Source organism: Aotus nancymaae, unplaced genomic scaffold (genome assembly GCF_030222135.1).
Source record: "Aotus nancymaae isolate 86718 unplaced genomic scaffold, 86718_ANA_hifiasm-v0.15.2.pri h1tg000036l, whole genome shotgun sequence".
Taxonomy (NCBI): Eukaryota; Metazoa; Chordata; class Mammalia; order Primates; family Aotidae; genus Aotus; species Aotus nancymaae.
In genome coordinates, this window is record NW_026988450.1 from 69,866,865 (window position 1) to 69,886,759 (window position 19,895).

At 36.7% G+C, this 19,895-nt stretch overlaps 1 pseudogene; it reads right to left on the minus strand.

The window, feature by feature from the left end:
- The window catches only part of LOC135277932 (large ribosomal subunit protein eL33-like), a 56,479-nt pseudogene extending 37,773 nt beyond the window's left edge, over window positions 1-18,706 (minus strand).
- Between the last annotated feature and the right edge of the window lie 1,189 nt (window positions 18,707-19,895).

Below are 19,895 nucleotides of genomic sequence, written 5' to 3' on the forward strand. Positions count from 1 at the left end.
TCCCCTGCAAATAAACCTCCTAGAACTACATGAGTTCAACAGGGTCATAGGATACAAGATCAACCATATTTGTTTATAATAAAAAAATCAATTGTATTTATTTATACATAAAAATCAATTGTATTTCTTTATAATAAAAACAAACATGTGGAACTGAAATTAAACACACAATACCAATTACAACTGTTCCAAAGGAAATGATATAGGTACAAATCTAACAAAACATGTGTCTGTATTATAAAATAGCAAGACTTTTTTATTGAACTGATCAATCAACAAATACTCATGACCAATCACTTTGGACAACTGGGAGGATGCAACAAAAGTGAAGACTTGGCCTACTTTCTGAGAGCTTAGATTGTAAGTAAGGAAATAAACACAAATAAGAGAGATCCTACAACAGAATGGTGGTGGCATGGAATAAGAATGGGAACTTGTGATTAGGAAACTGACAAGCATGTTTGTAACCTTACGTTTATTGCTGGTGTAGATTTGGTGAATCTTTAAAAATCTCTGAACCACATATTCCTCATCCATAGAAGGGAGCTAATAAAAGCTAGTCACAATGTTGTGAGGATTACATGAATAACCAATGAGAATATTTTTTCTGAGTGTAATGAAGGATTTAAATTGAGATATTTTGGTAATTAGTAATGCAAATATTTAGTTCCATCAGTATTCAGTGAAAGAAGAGATAGTTTCTGGAAGATTCCTTCTCACTGTATGTAAAGTTTGAGCAGAAGCAGCCTTGGCTACCTAAACAGTTTACTGAATTGTAGCTTGAAGCTGTAGCCAAAAAAAGTCAGTTATGTTGGCTAGGTGCAGTAACTTACACCTGTAATCCCAGCGCCTTGAGAGATTACAAGGTCAGGAGTTCAAGACAAGCCTGGCCAAAATGGTGAAACACTGTCTCTACTAAAAGTACAAAAATTAGCCAAGCATGGTGGCATGTGCCTGTAGTCCCAGCTACTCGGGAGGCTGAGGCAGGAGAATTGCTTGAACCCGGGAGGCGGAGGTTGCAGTGAGTCAAGATCGTGTCACTGCACTCCACCCTGGGCAACAGAGCTAGATCCTGTCTAAAAAGGAAAAAATCAGTTATGTTCAAAGGGATATTTATCAATCATTGTTAGTCATAATTTTAATATTCAAAAATCAGTCACTATGAAGATACGTGAAAGTAAACAAAGAATGTGCCTATTCTTTAAATGTCTACAAACTAGTGAAAATTTTCTGTAGTTTCTCTGTTGTTTGCTTCTCCCTCCCTCAGATTTCCCTTGATATTTCTTAACACGTATAAATTTTGGAAGAGGGAGCTTTGTGTTTACACACAAAAAATTATTACTTATCAATAAGTAGGTCATCTATTATGATAGCCTAAAAGATATCAAGACAATGTGGGTAAAGGGAGCCTTAGAGGTCTCAGAAGACAATAGTGGAACATGTACTAAGTCATTCAAATAGTTACAAACTTCCACTCCCTCCTGAGGTCCAAACAAGCCCTGGAGTCCTTTTAATCTAATCTTATTTTTACAGTTTTCGAGGAGCACAAACTGTAATGTTTGCTTCTTGGCAAGATTCCCCTGCAAATATGTTTCTTTCAACAAAAGAGCTACTGACACACCATGGGGTGTGTAGAAACTGACTCTGACCCAACCAGCCTCTGCTGGAGCATTAGGCACTAGGTCAGTCTATAGCGTCATACTCTATACCTGGGAAAAGCAGTCCAACTGAGCTCATTGCTGAGTCTGCAGTAGCTTTTAAAGCCAAAATAATTTGGCATTTATGGTGTTTTGAAAATATCTTACTTAGTCCTGCCAACAGATCTATAACTTACAGCGTTATTTGCATTTTCAGATGAAGAAAATGTGTCTCAAGAACTGATCTAAAGATACATTGGGTAGTAATTGGTTGAGCCAGGATTTAAACCTCAGTGTCTTTGACTCTAAATGTTGTACATTGGCACTTTCATTTTTCTGTCTCCCTTTAATGGTGACGTGGGAAGAATCTGTCTTTTGGTATCAACCTTGAGTTTGAATCCTGGCTTGTCCTCCTCTCAGATCCATGAGATTACATAATTAATCTCTCTCAATCTCACTTTTCTAATTTGCAAAACAGAAAAAATTTCAAGTTATCAGAAGGCTTGCATAAATTAGTGTGTGTTCAAATGCTTTATATACAACCTGGTGCATAGGAGTTGCCAACACATTACTTTCCAAGAACTTTATTTTTCTTCTTCCAACCCTCTCTGCATAATGCGGTAAGTTTAGAGGCAGCTGACACCACTACCACTGCCCGTTGTGCTAGCAAGCCTGCCCCAAGTGGGAGGCTCATTAATTTCCAAGCAAACTTAGCATGCCTCTCTCTCAAACAACAGGAATTCAATTGCTTACTCAGATTAGTTTCACTCTGTCTTATAGAGATGTGGACTTTTACTTCATAAGGACTGTGACTTTCTTCCTTCCTGTCTGTTTTAGTGAAAGTGCCTGGTCTGCGTGTCTGAGCAACTACCACAGCAGCACCACAGGATTCACAAACATTGGCTTGATTCTGTGACTTGAAAGAAAGCAAATTTCTAGGAAACAAAAATGAAGATTTCAATCTGCAATTCCAATTAAATTGCTATCAACTCTAATATCATCTTTCAAAGACACATAGGCACAATACTAGTCACAATAAAATAAACAATGTTATGAATTTATTACATAAGTTTATGGATGATTCTATTTACAAACAAATCAATAAAGTAACTATATTAGAATTCTTCAGAGAAACAGAAACAACAGGACATATATACACCTTATATAGACTTATATACTATTGTATTCTTAACATTCACTTTATTTGGGTACATATTGTGGTTGTTGATACCTTGCAGTAGTACAGCTTCTGAAAATCATCAAAAATTGTAGGTGAATTTGAGAAGTTTAAGGATATTTATTCCTTGTTTTCTTAGTATGTCAGCTTAATGTTTATTTTATATTATTTTGTCACTGGATGTTTGAGCTCACTTCTGTGCAAAGACTTCAGTTTTAAACATTATTTTGCCTAAAATTAGCATTGTGATGCTTTCTAAAAGGAATATCTTATAAACCCTATTTCACAGCAGAATTTCCAAATTTGTATAGAGACTACTACAAAATTGGACCAGGATTGGCAATTCTTTGTAAAGAATTTGTGAATTGTATATAAATATCTTCTAACATTTAATAAAAATTTATTTTAATTTAACAAAAAGAATGTTAAGAATAATTTATTATATATTCTATATATAAATATTATTGACTATATATTAGTAATATTTAGTGCTATATATTACTAGATGTTACTAATTAGTAATGTATATCTAATTAGTAATTGCTAATGTTATTAATTATTAGTAATATTAGTAATTACTAATATTACTAATAATTGCTAATTATTCATAATATTGCTAATTACTAATATCTAATTAGTAATGACTAATTAGTAATGTTAGTAATTACTGATATATAGTACTATGTTAATATTACCAACTGTATATTACTCTCTATATAGGACTATGCACTCTCTACATAGAAGTACATGTATTAGTAATATATATATATAATATATAATATATAGTCAGTAATATTAATCTAGAATTATATAATTATTATATAGAATTATATATTATATAATGACTATATATTATAGTATATCATATATTATTTAATGTAATATATAACATATATATTTATATTATTATATTAATTACGTTATTAATATATTATATATATTAATTTCTATTATATAATATTATAATACATTCTACTAGATATATATATTTTAAATGACTCACGTAATTATGGAAGCTACAAAGCCCAGACCTGAAAGAATCAATGGTATAGTTGTAGCCCTGGTTTGAAGACCTGTGAACCAGGAGAGCCAACAATGTAAGTTTCAGTCAAAGTTCAAGTCTGAGTCTGAGGCAGGAGACAACTTATGTCCCAGGTCAAAGATAGTCAGTACAGAGAAGGAATTTGTTTAAACTCAGTCTTTTCTTCTATTCAAGTTTTCAGTGCATTGGAGGAAAACCATTCATTTGGAGACAGCAATCTGCTTTACTCAGTCTATTGCCTCCAATGTTTATCTCATTTAGAAACAGCCTCACAGACAGTTCCAGAGATCATGTTTAAACCAGATATCTGGGCCCTCAGTGGCTCAGTCAAGTTGACACGTAAAATTCACCCTCACAGTAAGCCTTTAGGTAGCTGAGTTACACATTGATTACATTCATTCACGTATTCATTCAGCCAGTAAATCAGAACACATTTTACTGCCTTTCATATGCTAGGCACTATAGCAAGCTGAATATTCAAAGATAAATATCATCTGGTCCTCAAAAGTTCAAAGTCTACCGGGGCGCTGATGAATAAACAACTATTATCTATAATATAATACAAATTTTTTTCTTAGAAAGCAGTCTATCATCCTTAATAATTGAAACCTTAAGTGTTTTATGTGCTTAAAATATGAAGGTCTTACACTTTATAAAATGGAAGCCAAGCTCAGACTATATTTTTTATAGGTGAAGTCTTGAAGCCCAGGGATAAAAGCACTAGTTAACTTCTCCGAGCTTTGGTTCTCTCTGTTGAAGTCTCCTATAGCATGTATCTCACAGGTGTGTATCTTCAGTGATGCCCCACTGGATATGTTGTTAATTACCTCCTGGGAAAGAGAGGATTGGAGGCATAAGGGTAAGATTTCACTTCAGTTTCTCCACAAGTATCTGGGGCAGTGGGAATGGGAAGTGAAGGCAGTAGACACATTTAGTTTGTCTTTTCAAACAGTAAAATGAAAATGCCCACTTCAATAGTACAGAGCATTAAGTGTTCTAGAGGTTCAACAAAGTGCATATGAGAGTCAATTTGGGTAATATAACAAGAGCTGCTGCTTTTATTTTAGTGTACTATTATCATAATATAGAAAGTGTATGACTACTACAGAGATGGGGGAAAGAACTGATACTGTTAAATGAGAATTTAACCAACGTCAGGAAGAGATTCTACTTTTCCATTGTGAAGTGGCCAAATTCTACTTTAGGTTTATATATTAAAAAAAAAAAACCTGCATCTTTATACATATTTCAAAACCCCATGTTGTACATAACAAATATATGCAATTTTTATTTGTAAATTTGAAAAAATTGAGTAAAAAGAAAAAGCTTACCATGCCTCTACTCTGTGTGTCTCAGTCCCACAGTGCAGAAACCAGATTTTCCACTGTGTCTCTTGCACTTAGACCAAGAGTACACATCCTTTTCTATGTGCTTGTGGGAAAGTTTGAGGTTTGCCTGACTCCAAATAGCTAATCCAAGGAAACATCTTCCATTCCTCACTTTTGGATATTTACCCAAAAGAAATTCAGAGGCTGCTGGAGCTGAGCAATTGGAAACACTTTCCAGAAAATAGTGTGTCACAGTGTTTGCATGAGCTCTTCCCCTCTCTAGAACTGTAAGGATGCATTGACTTGGTAGGTATATATAGTCACCATTTGTTGAGTGGTTTTTGTATGCTAGGCACTGTGTTTGGTGTTTTGTAATCATTATCTCACTTAGTCTTTACAACGATCCTGTGAAGTCAGCACTGATATCCCAGTTTACATATGAGAAACCTGAAGCTCAGTTAGGTAAAGAAGCCTGAATTTAAACTCAAGTCTGCCTTAATGAAGAGAGAACCCTTTACCACTACATTGTGACAAACAGTTTTGCTAAGGGATTTGGCCCTTGCTTACATGTGAAATGACCCAATTTGGTGATGAAAGCCAGCTCATGGACTCCTAACCTTTGGCCATAGTTTAATCCAAGTCTTTTTGAACCAGAGAAGGCATTGCAGAAGCAACCGTGCCATGCTACTTCGGGAGTAGAGGCTGGTTCTCTCCACAGAACAGACAGCTTGTTGACTATGCCCTGGGCCACAGAAAACCTGCAAGCCATGTGCTCCAAAGAAAAGCCAGACTTCTCAGGAGAAGTTATCTTTTCCAGATTGTACAAACTTTGGAGAGCTTGGCTTAGTCAGGTTAATGCAGTTTAATACAGAGGCAAAGAAGGAGGGGAAAGAAAGCAACACTAATGAAGCTCGGCCTTTGATCTCTACTAATCAAGACATTTCATGGGGTACTTTATGATCCTGTAGTATTCCGTTGCTAATGAAACTGGTTTAAGTATGATTTTACTGTAGAGATCTAAGAGGCACGCATCTAGGGAAGCAGGCCAGATATTAGGTAACTCAAGACCACTCAGGAAATCAAAACAAAGTTACAGCTCCATTAGCCAAGAGTAATGTTTTTAGAGGGAAGGCAAAGGGGCCCAGGTAGCCAGAAATTTTCCCTGCCTTCATTCTCCCTGGGGAAAATATTGAGTATATTGTACATCCTGATGCATCCTAATCACTATCTTAACCTTTATACAGGCAGGACTACAAGTCTTTTACCACCTTTGCACACTAGCACTCAGCTGTTTACCTTATAATAATTTGCCTTTCCACTTTTGGCAGAGTCTTATTTGCCAGATGGATACTTCATTGAGTGTACATGTTCTGGAAGGAAGGAAATGTCTCGTGGGATGTGTCTGATGGAAAACAAAGATGTCCAGTGTATTACTCTACATTTCAATAGCACTTCATATTTGCAAAGGGCTTTATCACAATGTTTTATTAGTGACTGCACACAACAGTCCAATGAGGGAAAATGGTGATGTTTTCACTGTGCAAACAAAACTGAAGCATATTCAGGCTAAATATTTGCTCCAGTTCACATAGCAAAGATAAGAAATTTCAGATTCAAAGTTACATGTTTTCAGAGCCTCACTTGCTTTACCATCTCTGAGGTGGCAACTACGACTATACAAGCCCAAACTGAAATGAAATCACAACTTAAGGCAGTACTGTAAGTATCCACGGCAAATATAAATTTTTATAAGGTACAGTAAGTGCATCATAATGGAAAGGTCAGGAGAATGGTTTACCACCTTCTTCTATATTTGCATAATCCCACGTTTTTGGTTCTCCCAGTTAATCTTCAGCAACTCCTCTCCATTCTCCTATTAACTTTGAACATTCCCTAAGGTCTAGTTCCTGTGTTTTTAATTCCACTACTCTCCCCAGCTTCAAACAACATCACAATATTAACAAATCCCAAATTACAAAATTGTTCTGTCTCTTCCAAATTATTTTTGTCCATTCATTTATTTGTTGATTCACCACATAGTTATTGTATTTACCATACGCTTGGGGCACAGGACAAATAGGTAATTAAGTCTCAGTACTTCCATTTATGTAGTTCTCAAGCTATCAAGACATGGTCATAGAAGAGAGCATTCCAATATCCCATGATAAATGTCATCATGATCTCGGCATTATCAGAGCAGGGAAACACCTTGCCCTGACTGGGGCTTCAGAGCCAGAGAAATCCTGATGGAAACACGCTTAATTCTCATTCTCATATCCCCAATTTATCTCTTAATTATTCATGTATCTGGTGATTAATTACTTAGCACCTACTGTGTACAAGTCAGAAGTGAGAACACAAAACTTATTTTTGACTTCAAGGATTTTATTTTATTTTATTTTATTTTTTTTTTTTTCTCTTTTGAAAAAAAATTTATTTTAGATACAAGGGGTACATGTGCAGGTTTGTTACATGGGAATATTGCATGGTGCTAAAGTTTGGGCTTCTAATGATCCTGTCACTAAGTGGTGTACATAGTACCTGACAGGCAGCTTTTCAACCCTTGTATCACTCCTTTTGTCCCCCATTTTGGGATCCCCACTGTTACTGTTCCCGTCTTTGTGTTCTTGTGTACCCAGTGTTTAGCTTTCACTTATAAGTGAGAATATTTGGTTTTTTGTTCCTGTGTTAATTCACTTAGAATAATGGCCTCCAGCTACATCCATGTTGCTACAAAGGACATGATTTCATTCTTTTTATGGCTGCATAGTATTCCATGGTGTATATGTACCACATTTTTTATTTTTGTCTTTTTTTTTGCAGCCTGGACACACACCACACATTTTTTAATCTAATCCACCATTGATGAGAACCTGGATTGATTCCACGTCATTGCTATTGTAAATAGAGCTATGATAAACATACGAATGCAGGTACCATTTTGGTAAGACCATTTATTTTTATTTAGGTATATACCAAGGAATGGCATAGCTGGGTCAAATGGTAGTTTTGTTTTCAGTTCTTTGAGAAATCTCCAAACTCCAGGGTCTGAACTAATTTACTATCCTACCAACAGTGCATAAGTGTTCCCTTTTCTCTGCAACCTTGCCAACATCTGTTATTTTTGGACTTTTAAATTATAGCTATTCTGACTAGGGTGAGAAGGTGTCTCATCATGGCTTTGATTTGCATTTTTCTGATGATTTGTGATACTGGGGCTCCATATTTGACATTGTCTCTGCTTAGATGCTACCTGCAGCCATGTCTAATTCACTGCCTGTGTGGTTCCGTATTAGACATTGTGATTCTCCTGGAAGACTGAAGTTTTCCTAGCTTTTATCTAGGGAAATTAGAAACAAACCTCCTTGCTCTGGGAAGGTTTCAAAAGACCTTTTTCAAAACTCATCTGTCCTTTGGCCATGAAGGTATGAGGGGCAAATCAGGGTCCACTTATTTGACCATATATTCCCTGTTTCTCCCCTTATACCTTCCTTCCTCTCCCTGTCCTGGGTGTAGAGTTGTAGAGTCTGAGAGTATGTGTGTGTCTGTAATGTGTAATGTCTCTCCTTCGCACTCACCCCCGCCACACACACAGCTTCCTGAAAACTAAAAGCGTTATCTATTTTCTCTTTCCGTTGGTTAGGAAACACTGATCATCTTGGTTTCCTTAAGAACTTCTTTGACACTGTCCTTTCCTTCCCTGGTAAATAAGCCTTAATGATGTAGGGTGGAGGAGGAACAGGAATTAGGAAAAATAAATATTATATTAGTGTTTAAATCACATTACCATTACATACTTATATAGCCAATTCAGCTCTATTTACTGGGGCATAAATACGAAATAATTCAACTTTTTCCTAATCCTTTACCCAAATTCCATATTTCCCTTTTCCATCTCTCCATGGCATTCTGCACAGATTGCATCACCGTTTTTTTTTTGTTTTTTTTGTGAGATAGAGTCTCCTTGCTCTGTTACCCAGGCTGAAGCGCAGTGGCATGAACATGGTGCACTGCACTGTCGACCTCCAGGTTCAAGTGATTCTCCCACCTCAGCCTCCATATATAAGCAAGAAGCATGCATATTTCTACAAATAAGGAGGATTCCCATATTGATATTTATCTTATCTTTATTTGTCTAGTTAAACATTTTTAATTCCTAGCTTTCAGTATTTGTTTTTGTTTGTTTTTTATGGTTCTAGTAGAAAACCAGTTTTTAGAAAGATAAGTTCCTTAATGAAAGGGGCTCTGTATCCACTAGTTACTAAACATGTAGCTGCAAGAAAATCATAGGATCACTTTGAATTTAGTTTCTTTTTCCCCAAATTGGAACTATGAATCCTATTCATACTATGAAGTGTTTAAGAATCAAATTATAGGAATGCCGTTATAAGAAGCATTTTCCAAACTATAGCCTGTATACAATATGAATAATGGTTAAATTATTTTTATACTGTAACTATGTTAAGTTTAAATTTAAAAAAAAATTGTAAATCTATGAATAAAAGTTTTAGCAAATCAATTTCAAATCAATTTCAAATAAACTATAAGATTTTTAATAATCTTGAATCCACTTTCTTTATATATCCTCCAAATAATTTGTAAAGTGTAGGAAGTGCTGTGAAAAGGCACTGATAATTAGAATTTTAATTTTACAAGAAAATAGTCTAAAAATCAACTAACATCTACCAATTTTTTTGTAATAAGATATTTTGGACTTAAGTGATTTTTTATTATCTTTCCTAGGGTCTCAGAACTAATTAAACATAGATGTGAAATTAGAGCACACATTAGCTAAGTTCTCATGCATCATATTTTATTTGTTGAATTTAGTTGATTTCCTACTGGAGGCAAATTACTTAGTTCCTATGAGGCCAAAGCAAACAAGATCCCGTCCATATAATATGTAATACAGTGGGGTTTGTTTCTGTGCTTTCCTGTTTTACTTAGCTCCATATGATACACAAAATGGAGTGGGAAGTATGTTGGCACTAATAATAAAGTATTGTCATAGGGCAAGCATGGGAATGCATATCACTTCATGAAGTTCCAGAGGCTTGGACTGATTATTCTAAGAGCTCTATCCACTGCCATGCCCCTCGATTCCCAAGGACCAATGTGAAATGAATCTCATAATGGTCTCTTGAGAGATGAAGAGGGGAGACATTTATTCATCTGCTCCTGTTTCTCATTGGTCGAGTGTTGCCACGTGGGGAGGTAATTCACTCACACTTCCAAATACAATTCCTTGTAGGTACCAATAGAGGAACCACCCATTATGTCAGAGAATGTCCAGGGCACAAAGGGAGAGACGTGCATAGTAGCTGAGGTAGGTACCGTCAGACTACACCTAAAAGCCAACCTGATACAGAAGTAATGGAGTAGGGCATGCCAAGAGAGATGAAAGGAAGCAAAAGAAGTCAGACCTTACTATGTATCATATATTCTTTGCAACACTAACATAGTAGTTATTATGCATCATATATTTTTCTATACACACGCACTAACATAATACTATGCATCATACATCCTTCTATACAAACACTGACATAGTACTTACTATGTATCATACATTCTTCTTAGTGCTTTCCCCATACTACGTCATTTAAACCTGACAGTAATTTATGACATAGACACTAGTTCTATGTCCTTTATGCAGATGAGAAAACTGAGGCAAAGAGGTTAATTCAGTTGTTTGAGTTTACATGTTTAGTAAATGGTGTAGCTGGGAATTAAATTCAGGCATCCTGGCTCCAAACACCATACTCAGACTATACTGCTCTAGGAAGTGCTTGGGAGGTAAGTAAAAAAGAGAAATGCTTTAACTTCTAAACCAGTACAAAGAAGAGTAACTTTGAAAGACATGCCTGACTGTCATTTTAATGAATGCAAGAAGTTTAGTGTAATAGTTCAGTGAATAAATTTTCAGGTCAGACAGGCCCGAATATTAGTTCAGTCTCTCAAACTTGTTCTAGCTACTTTGCACAAAATACTTAACCTTTTTAATCCTCAATTATTTCTTCTATACAATGGGTCGTATTTATTTCATAGGGCTATTGTGAGAAGTATGTTTAAGTTGCTTTGGTTACTCCGTAAGTCCTCTAGAAATAAATGGTAGCTTGAAATTGTATATTTTTGTAGAACATTTTTTATTGCACATGTCTCTTCTGCTTTTGAAAGACCTTTATAAACAAATATAAAAAAGAATGAAGCTTAGTGCTAGCAGCATATGGCTCAGAATGAGGCAGGAAGCTTATTTATTTATATACTTGCTTTTTAGTTAAAATTTCTTTAAAATGTTTTTCTTGCACTTAGCCAACATAAAAAGCAAACAATTCTAACATCGGACAGTGCTGAGTTCTGTGAATTAAAATCCAGAGACTGCAGTATGCATAGAGCCCTGGAAGCACCTGATCTTAGAATCTCAGCGCCATCATTACTAACCTGCTAGGCGTATATATATATATATTTTATTTTTAAAATCACTGACCATTACTTTATGCTTTTTTGTTTGTTTGTTTGTTTGTTTTTGAGACAGAGTGTCCCTTTGTTGCCCAGGCTGGGCTGGAGTGCAGTGGTGTGATCTCAGCTCACTGAAACCTCTGTCTTCAGAGTTCAAGCAATTCTCCTACCTCAGCCTCCCAAGTAGCTTGGATTACAGGCACATGCCACCATGCCCAGCTAATTTTTGTATTTTAGTAGAGACAGGGTTTCACCATGTTGCCAGGCTGGTCTTGAACTGCTGACCTCAAGTGATCTGCCTACCTCAGCCTCCTGAAATGGATATGATAATGATATTTACTTAGCAAGACTGTCCTGAAGACCAAATGATATGATATAGGTGACACATCTGATCCACAGGAGATGCTAACCAAATGATAATGTAGTTGCACTGTGATGATAAAAAAATTTAGACTATTGGTGGAAAGGAAAATATGAGGTCAAAATTCTGTCTGAAGGAAAAAAATCTCCTGCTACAGTTTTATTTCTCTTCACCCTTACTTGCCTCTTTATCCTCTTAATATTTCTAGGGATACCTCTGTTATATAAAGTTGAAACTTTGTTTTTGACCCAGTAAAATGGCAAATAGCTAAACACAATGGCACGGTGGAATGGCTAGTGTCGAATGGATAGATTGGTAAATAATGATAGGGCAATGAAAATTTGATTGGGAGAATACAAATTTTGGAATATAATTTTTAGGTTGCCCTTTAGGAAGACAGAGTGGGACAGAACCACATTTTATTGGTAGGTAATAGGATAAGAAAGGCAGTCTTTCTGAGTGAAGGCCAGACATACATACTATCTTTCCAGGAGATTCTGATGGGATGCATTTGGCCTCACAGTTGCTTCTTGGGTACTGTATCTGCAAACTTTGCTAAGTTGGGCAGCACTTCACGTAGTTGAGGAACTTGGGAATGAGAACTTGGTCATATATAAGGCTATGACTACATATCCTTTGTTTGGGTCTTTGTTTGATATTTGACCAAGGCCAACATTGGACAGGTGCCTGGCTGCCTTTTGGGAGATGATTGGATCCAGAGCACAACATCTGTTTGACACGGGGTTGTGAATGAAACTTCCTGGCATTTGTCACTGTCTAAATTCATTTGGTGCATGCTGCAGATTGGTTCTTGGATTTGGAAATAAAGTAGCATTACCCAAATTTCCCATAGGCATTAATTTAATGATATAAATAGAAATAACATATTTCATAGTTAAGGACAAAGACCTGTCCCCCAATAATTTCTGGGAAACCCTGAAGGAAGAGGATGTCTCATCTCTGTTATAATTTTCTCATGACTCATGCATTTTCATGGTAAATGCCCCTCGTCTTCCACTAGATGCCCTGCCAATGTAGTTACCACTTTAAGGTGGTAGGTTACGCTGTCTGTTGCTCATGACTTCTGAGAAATGCTGGTTACCATATTCAGAATACAGTTTCCCAATGCTCCCACATCTGTGTCACCCTGGATATCCCAAAATGATATTTTGCTCCATTAAGTCTTCCAGGGCTGGAAAAATCATCTCCTGTATGCAGAAAAGAAACAAATGTCCCATTCGCTACCCAGAGGCAGATGTACCCTAGGGTACTGTAAGTGACCCTAGCAATGTGTTCACAAGATCCTGTTATCTTATGCATTGACAATCAGTATTATAAGAGATCTTTTATATATTTTCATGCTTCAGATCTCTTCTTAAATGTCTCGTTCTCAGAGAAGTCTTACAAGTCCACTCTACCTAAAGTAAATCTCCATCCCCAACTTTCTCTCAGCATCAATCACTTGGCACTACTTATAATCAGGTAATTAATATATATTTACCTTCACTTTGGTCTGAATTATTCAGCACAATATAGATATTTCATGGTAACTACAAAGTTCTCAATAAATATTCATACATTCCCATAAAATGGCATTATAAATATAGCCATAGAAATCCATAAAGAAAACACACATGACACAAATTTAAACTTGTGTTTTATTACTAGATCACACTAGCTATTGATTTTTGGGGGGAACAGATAAATAAGTAGATAATCTGTTGAATAAATTCATGACACATGTTCGAATGAATGAAATCATGAGCTGAAGATAACTATCGGGAGCAAAGTCAGGTGGACTGGATTGGATATGAAGATAAGCAAGTGTTACCTAGAACAAAAAGGTTAAGGAGACACTCACTCTCAGTTCCTGTGAGGCTCTTGTAATGTTTCATATACCAAGTCTGCTCTTGCATGAACTTAAGAAAAATCTAAGGGTTCCCTCCGTAGATTTTCAACCCTGGCTGCCTCATTTACCTCATGCTACCCTGGGTTCTGAAGTAGAATCCCTCAGCAGAGGCAGATGTACTACTTTGCGTTTACGACTATTGATCAGGGTGGGTATAAATTACGGTAGCCTAAAGGTTCAGAATTAGCATGAACACCTTCATCTTCAACTAGTCACACTTAGTTGGCTTGGGCGCTGATAACTTCTAGGTCAGTAGTTCTCAATCTTCAGTGTATGTACAGAATCACACAGCATGCTAGTTTAAAAGGGCACATTACCATCCCTCACCCGGGGGTTCTGATTCAGCAGTTCTCATAGAATATTTAGGAACTTAACTGCTCTTGTCCTTCCGGATGTCAGCTGCTTGTCCTCTATCCATTCTAGGTGACAGTATAACAGAAAGTTATGGCAGATAATTACTGTGTACTTACCAACTCCTATTTTACTTTCCCTCTAGAAACACAGACCACATTTTCCTCTGGACTTGAAATCGGTTGAACTATGGAACTGACTTCTCGGCAGGAGTGATCAATGTCACATCCAGTCCAGGTCCATAAAAAGACCCAGGCAATCCTCTATGCCCTCAACTTTCTCTCATTTATCAGCCAGATGCAGATCATGCAGAAGACATCTGAGAACATAGGAGATAAGGGGATTACTCAGTGGAAGGAGCCTGTACTTCTAAGTGACTGCCTCAGCAGCTGCCCTGGCTCCAACATTCTTTGGTCCAAAAAGTGAGTGAAAAATTGGACATAATTGTATTAAGGCATGAGAGTGTGTGTTCAACAGCTAGTGCGACCTCCCATGACCAAAACAAAACTCACTTTCTCCTTCTGACCAAGTTAAGAATGCAGTACTAGGTATTTGGGATGCCGTGTTACTTCTAAGTTTGACTTCAAATTTAGTGTTTTCTCACTGTCCTGAAATTCAGATTTGATTACCCAAGAGACACATCAGACGAGTATGAGGCTAAAAGCTTGGGATCTGAAATCAGACCTCTTTGAGTTTACATCCCAAATCCACCACTTACCAGCTGTGTGTTTTTGAGACTAATGGAATCTCTTTGAACGTACTTTCCCATTCATTTGTAAAATGAGGGAATAATAACACTCTGCAAACAGTAATAATCAAATGATAGCTATTATTACTCTTCTTATTATTGCTCTTATCAATATAATTAGTAGTATTATTTAACAGTTATTAATATTAGTAGCCAATATATAAAATAACTAATATATTGCTATAGATTGTTTATGATATAATGATATTTGTATGCTATATACAAATAATAACATTATTGGTGTTACTAATATATTACTAACTGGCATTAGTAATGGCAATTACTAATTAGTACATCTATTACTACAAATATTTAATTGGCCAATTAGTAATGCCAATTAAATATTTGTAGTAATATATGTACTAATATTTATGTAATAGTAATAAATACTACTAAATGTTTATATTACTGACACTCGTAAAATTGGAGAAGTTTTATGTATATTTTTTCTTACATTTTTAAGTTTTGCAAATCTAGAATTTTTATCCCATTTACTGATTATTCATGTCTGACAATAGTTATGTTGAACATAATCCATAAGATCTTAACCCACAAGATTGTCTGATAACAGTTTTCTTAAAGAATGAGTCTTTTACTTCAGCATACATGTGATTCTACCAAGACACTGCAAGGATACTAGCGACTGACCCATGGGTGCGTACAGGTGTTTCATGTTGTTGCTTTCTACTTCTGATAACAAATCATGAAGCTATCTCATGACATGCCCTCTAGGCTATTGGCATCTGATATTTTCAAATGTCAGAGTTTTGTATTTGCCCTCAGATTTCGACAGATTTCAACAGATTTCAGCAAAATGTCAAGTTAGATCCAACAAATGTGGAAAAACAATCTTTACTAATAATATTGCAAAAGATACAGTAGTTACTCATATGAAAAATATATCTTAAAGAAATTTCTTCCTTTGAAGAACTGAAGGAAAGAGAAAGACCTTCTCATGCAACAGAGAAAGACAATCTATACATTGATATGTTACCCTAAATACATATATATGTATATAAAAGTTATAATTTAACTGTTAACAAGTACAGATTTGTTTTAACTACTTTATTGAGGTATAAATGACATGCATTAAAGTGCACCTATGGGAAGTGTACAATTTTTTTGATTTTGACATATGTATATACTCATTCATGTGCTCCATCACCACAATCAAGACTGTGAATATATCCCTCACCTCCAAGATTTCTTTGTGATCCTTTATAGTCCCTTGCCCTTCTCCTCCCCAGGAACCACTGATCTGCTTTCCATCACTATAGATTAGTGGCATTTTTCTAGAATTTTATACAAATGGAAATATACAGTATGGACTCTCTTTGGCCTGGTTTCTTTCCTGGTACATTGAGACATACCCATGTTGTTCCATGTGTAAAGAGTTCATTCCTTTTTTTGTTAAGTAATATTCACTCCATATGTGTACAATTTGGTTATCCACTCACCTGTTGACGAACATGTGAATTATTTCCAGCTTTTGGTTATGACAAAATAAACTATTAGGTATGTTCATGTAAAAGTCTTTGTATGAACATGTACTTTTATTTTAGTAAATACCTAGGAATGGAAAGGCTGGATCATATGAGAAGTGTTTATTTAAGTTTTTAAGGAACTGTCAAACTGTTTTCCAAAATAGCTCTACCATTTTACATTTCCACAAACTGTATAAGTGTTCAAGTTTTGCACATCCTCAACACTTAGTATGGTCAGTCTTTTTATTTTAGTTATTCTAGTAGGTGTGCAGTGGTAACACATTGTGGTTTAACTTTCCAGTTCTTTGGTAACCAATGATGTTCAGCATCTTTAAAGGTGCTTATTGCCATTAGTATTTCTTGGGCAAGCTTTCTGTTCAAATGTTTTGTCTATTTGTGTTGGATTATTTGTTCTTAGTTTTGCGTTCAGGGAGTTATTTAAATATACTGGATATAATCCTTTATCAGATATGTGATTGGCAAATGTTTTTTCTTCTGGTCTGTGGCATTTCTTTATCTTCACCTAACATTTGGAAAGAAGAGTTGAAACTAATCCTTTAAGAAAACAGGACACTGGAGTACAGTGAAGTTATTTGTTTACAATGTAAACTAAATTGTGTTTCTAAAACATGCATGTCATGTTAATCCACATGGTTGTCATAAGGTTTGGTGGCATCTTGCTTAATGGCCTTTGATGGCATAGGTACCTCTTCTCCTTGACAGTCCTATAATTAATTTTAACTGGTTCCAGCCTGCCTCTTCTGCCTTTTAACACAATTAACCCTCACTGCTACCAGAGTACTCTTTCAAATATGTAAATCTAATCATGTTATTGTTTTTCTCTGTCTCTAATAGAAAAAAATGTATCCAAGATTCCAAATTCACAGACTCTTCATTGGCTGCCAAGTGTGCCCACCATCTCCTAGGATGGCTCAAAATCTCAAGGTGGATACACAGAGCACGAGAAAGTACATGTGACTGAGACATTGTCCCTGCTCCAAGCATCTCACAGAACAGTGATGAAGGAAAATATAAACAAGTCAAAAGTGTCTCTGGTAGAACTAAACCAAAGAAATGTGGACTCTATCCACATCACAGAGTGGACAGAATAATGGGCTTTAATGTATAAATACGTTCAAACCCTGGCTATGCAAGTCACTAACTGTAAATTTGGGTAAGTCATTTAGTATCTTCGTACTTCAGTTTCCTTTCCTATATAATGGAGATAATAAGATCTAACTCGGAGAATTGTTATATGATAAAGAGATAATACATCTAAAACTTAGTATCTATCAAGGCATCAAATTATAAATTATTTTAGTTGCCCAGGAGACTATAAAAGTAGAGCAGAAACGAGAAGGTAGAATCAAATATTTTGTATTGCTCTAATTATGATTGCTAACATTATTATACAGAATGTTTTATTTGCTGTGTTACATGTATTATTATTCCTATTAATAAATGAAGAAAGTGAGAAAAAAGATTATAAAACAAAAGTATCCACATTTATGCATCTCAAACAGGGATTTGAACATAGGCCTTCTGTCTGGAATTAAATTTATTGAATTATCTTTTCAATCTATGTATTGCCTATCTGGTTAATTCTAGGATCAGCATTTCTCAATACTGTCAGTATTGACATTTCGAACCTGATAGATAATTCTTTGTTATGTGGGGGCTGTCCTGTGCCTGGTAGGATGTTTGGCAGTGAAACGAAAACATTTCCATGTCCCCATCGCAGGGCGTTCTATCAGCGTGTTGGCTGCTTCTTCAGTGCCCTACTGCTCAGACCTCTAGGGGAGCCTACAGATGCACAGGCTGTGGGGCTCTGACCCCAGGGCAGTGTCTCGGGGTGAGTGTTTACAGCTCCTGAAGCCCCAGTGGGTGTGTGTTACAGGGTGCTCTTTTACTTTGGTGTCTACAGGCAGCTTGTGTTAACCAGGTCAATGAGACCTTCTACCTTGTCACAAGGACAGAAGGCTTTCTGTATCCCAGGTTCTTGCCTTGGTGTACCAGAAGAATCGGATCACAGTGGGCTTGAAGAAGGAATGTAAACTTTTATGGAGTGAGTTGGTCTGCTTGGTGGCCCCAGCTCTCCTCCAACTGCCCCGCCAAACTGTGCCTTGTCCTGCGGGGGCGCCAGTGTCTGTCTGTTGGTGTGCTCTTCCACCAGCATGTTCCCTCCATGTCCTCTCGCCGTCCAGCTGCATCTTATTTTGCCGATGTGATTTTCTCACTGTCCGGCAGCTTCTGTCTCTGCCTTACTAGGGCTCGGGTTTTTATAGGCCCAGGATGAGGGCATGGTGGGCCAGGGTGGTCTTGGAAAATGCAACATTTGGGTGTGAAGGCAGAAGTGCCTGTCCTCACCTAGGTTCGTGGGGGTAGAGCCCTACACAGGGACCACGCCCTCCTCTATCCAGCACTTCTTCCCCACTTCCATATCATTTAAAGGGACTATGCTCTTCCCTTCCCAACACTTCCGTATCAGCAGCATCTCTGGCCTCTTCCCAAGAAATGCCAGTAGCACCCTCACTCCCAGCTGTGACAACCAAAAATATTTCTGGTCATTGCCAGATGTCTTCAAGGGGGTAAAAAGCACCCCTGTTGAGAACACTGTGGTAGACGGAAGTACTGCTCCAGATGAAGACAGAGTTTTGGCCTCTATGTATTTGAGTTCATAGCACTATATCACAACAAACAGCTAATACAGTCCTAATTTCTATGCTGGGGTCTTGTGAAGTTATAATTTTGCAATCGCCCTACTTGTATAATGCAAGAAAACCTGAACTTTGACTCCCACTTAAAAAGTAGAATTTTTCAGGTGATTGTCTCCATCGGGCATTCAGAGTCTTTAGTCACTGTCTTCTAAAGCTAGAGAATACCTTTAGGACACCTTCCTGGCTTTGTGCCTCTGTAATACTTTGAAGCTGTTGTATACATGGGGCCAATACATTAAAGTCAGGAAAAAGAAAGCCCTTCAGGGAGCTGAAAGTGGGTCTCTAGATCTCGGTGGGAGATCTCTGCCAAACAAGTCAGAACTGCAGCTTCTCTTGACCCCTGGTGTGGCAGAACTTGCAAATGTTATTAAAACATGTTTTCTAGGGTCTAGAGGAAGGTGAAAAATGAGACATTTGTCATAAAAATTGCCAGTGGGTCAACTTGGACCTTGTTGAATTGACTCTGTTACGTAGACACATCCTGTTATTTAAAAAAAAAAAAAAAATTGCCCCAAAGCCTTGTATTAGCTCATACTCCATCATAAATTCAGTGCTTTGTAAGAAAAACACCTTTGGAACTGAAAATAAAGGAGTGTATCATGTGGACTACAGCAGTCGGCTTCTTGAGGAACAGACTCAGATGGTGGGAATGGCAGGACTTGCTGTGTGAGCTTGAGAATAG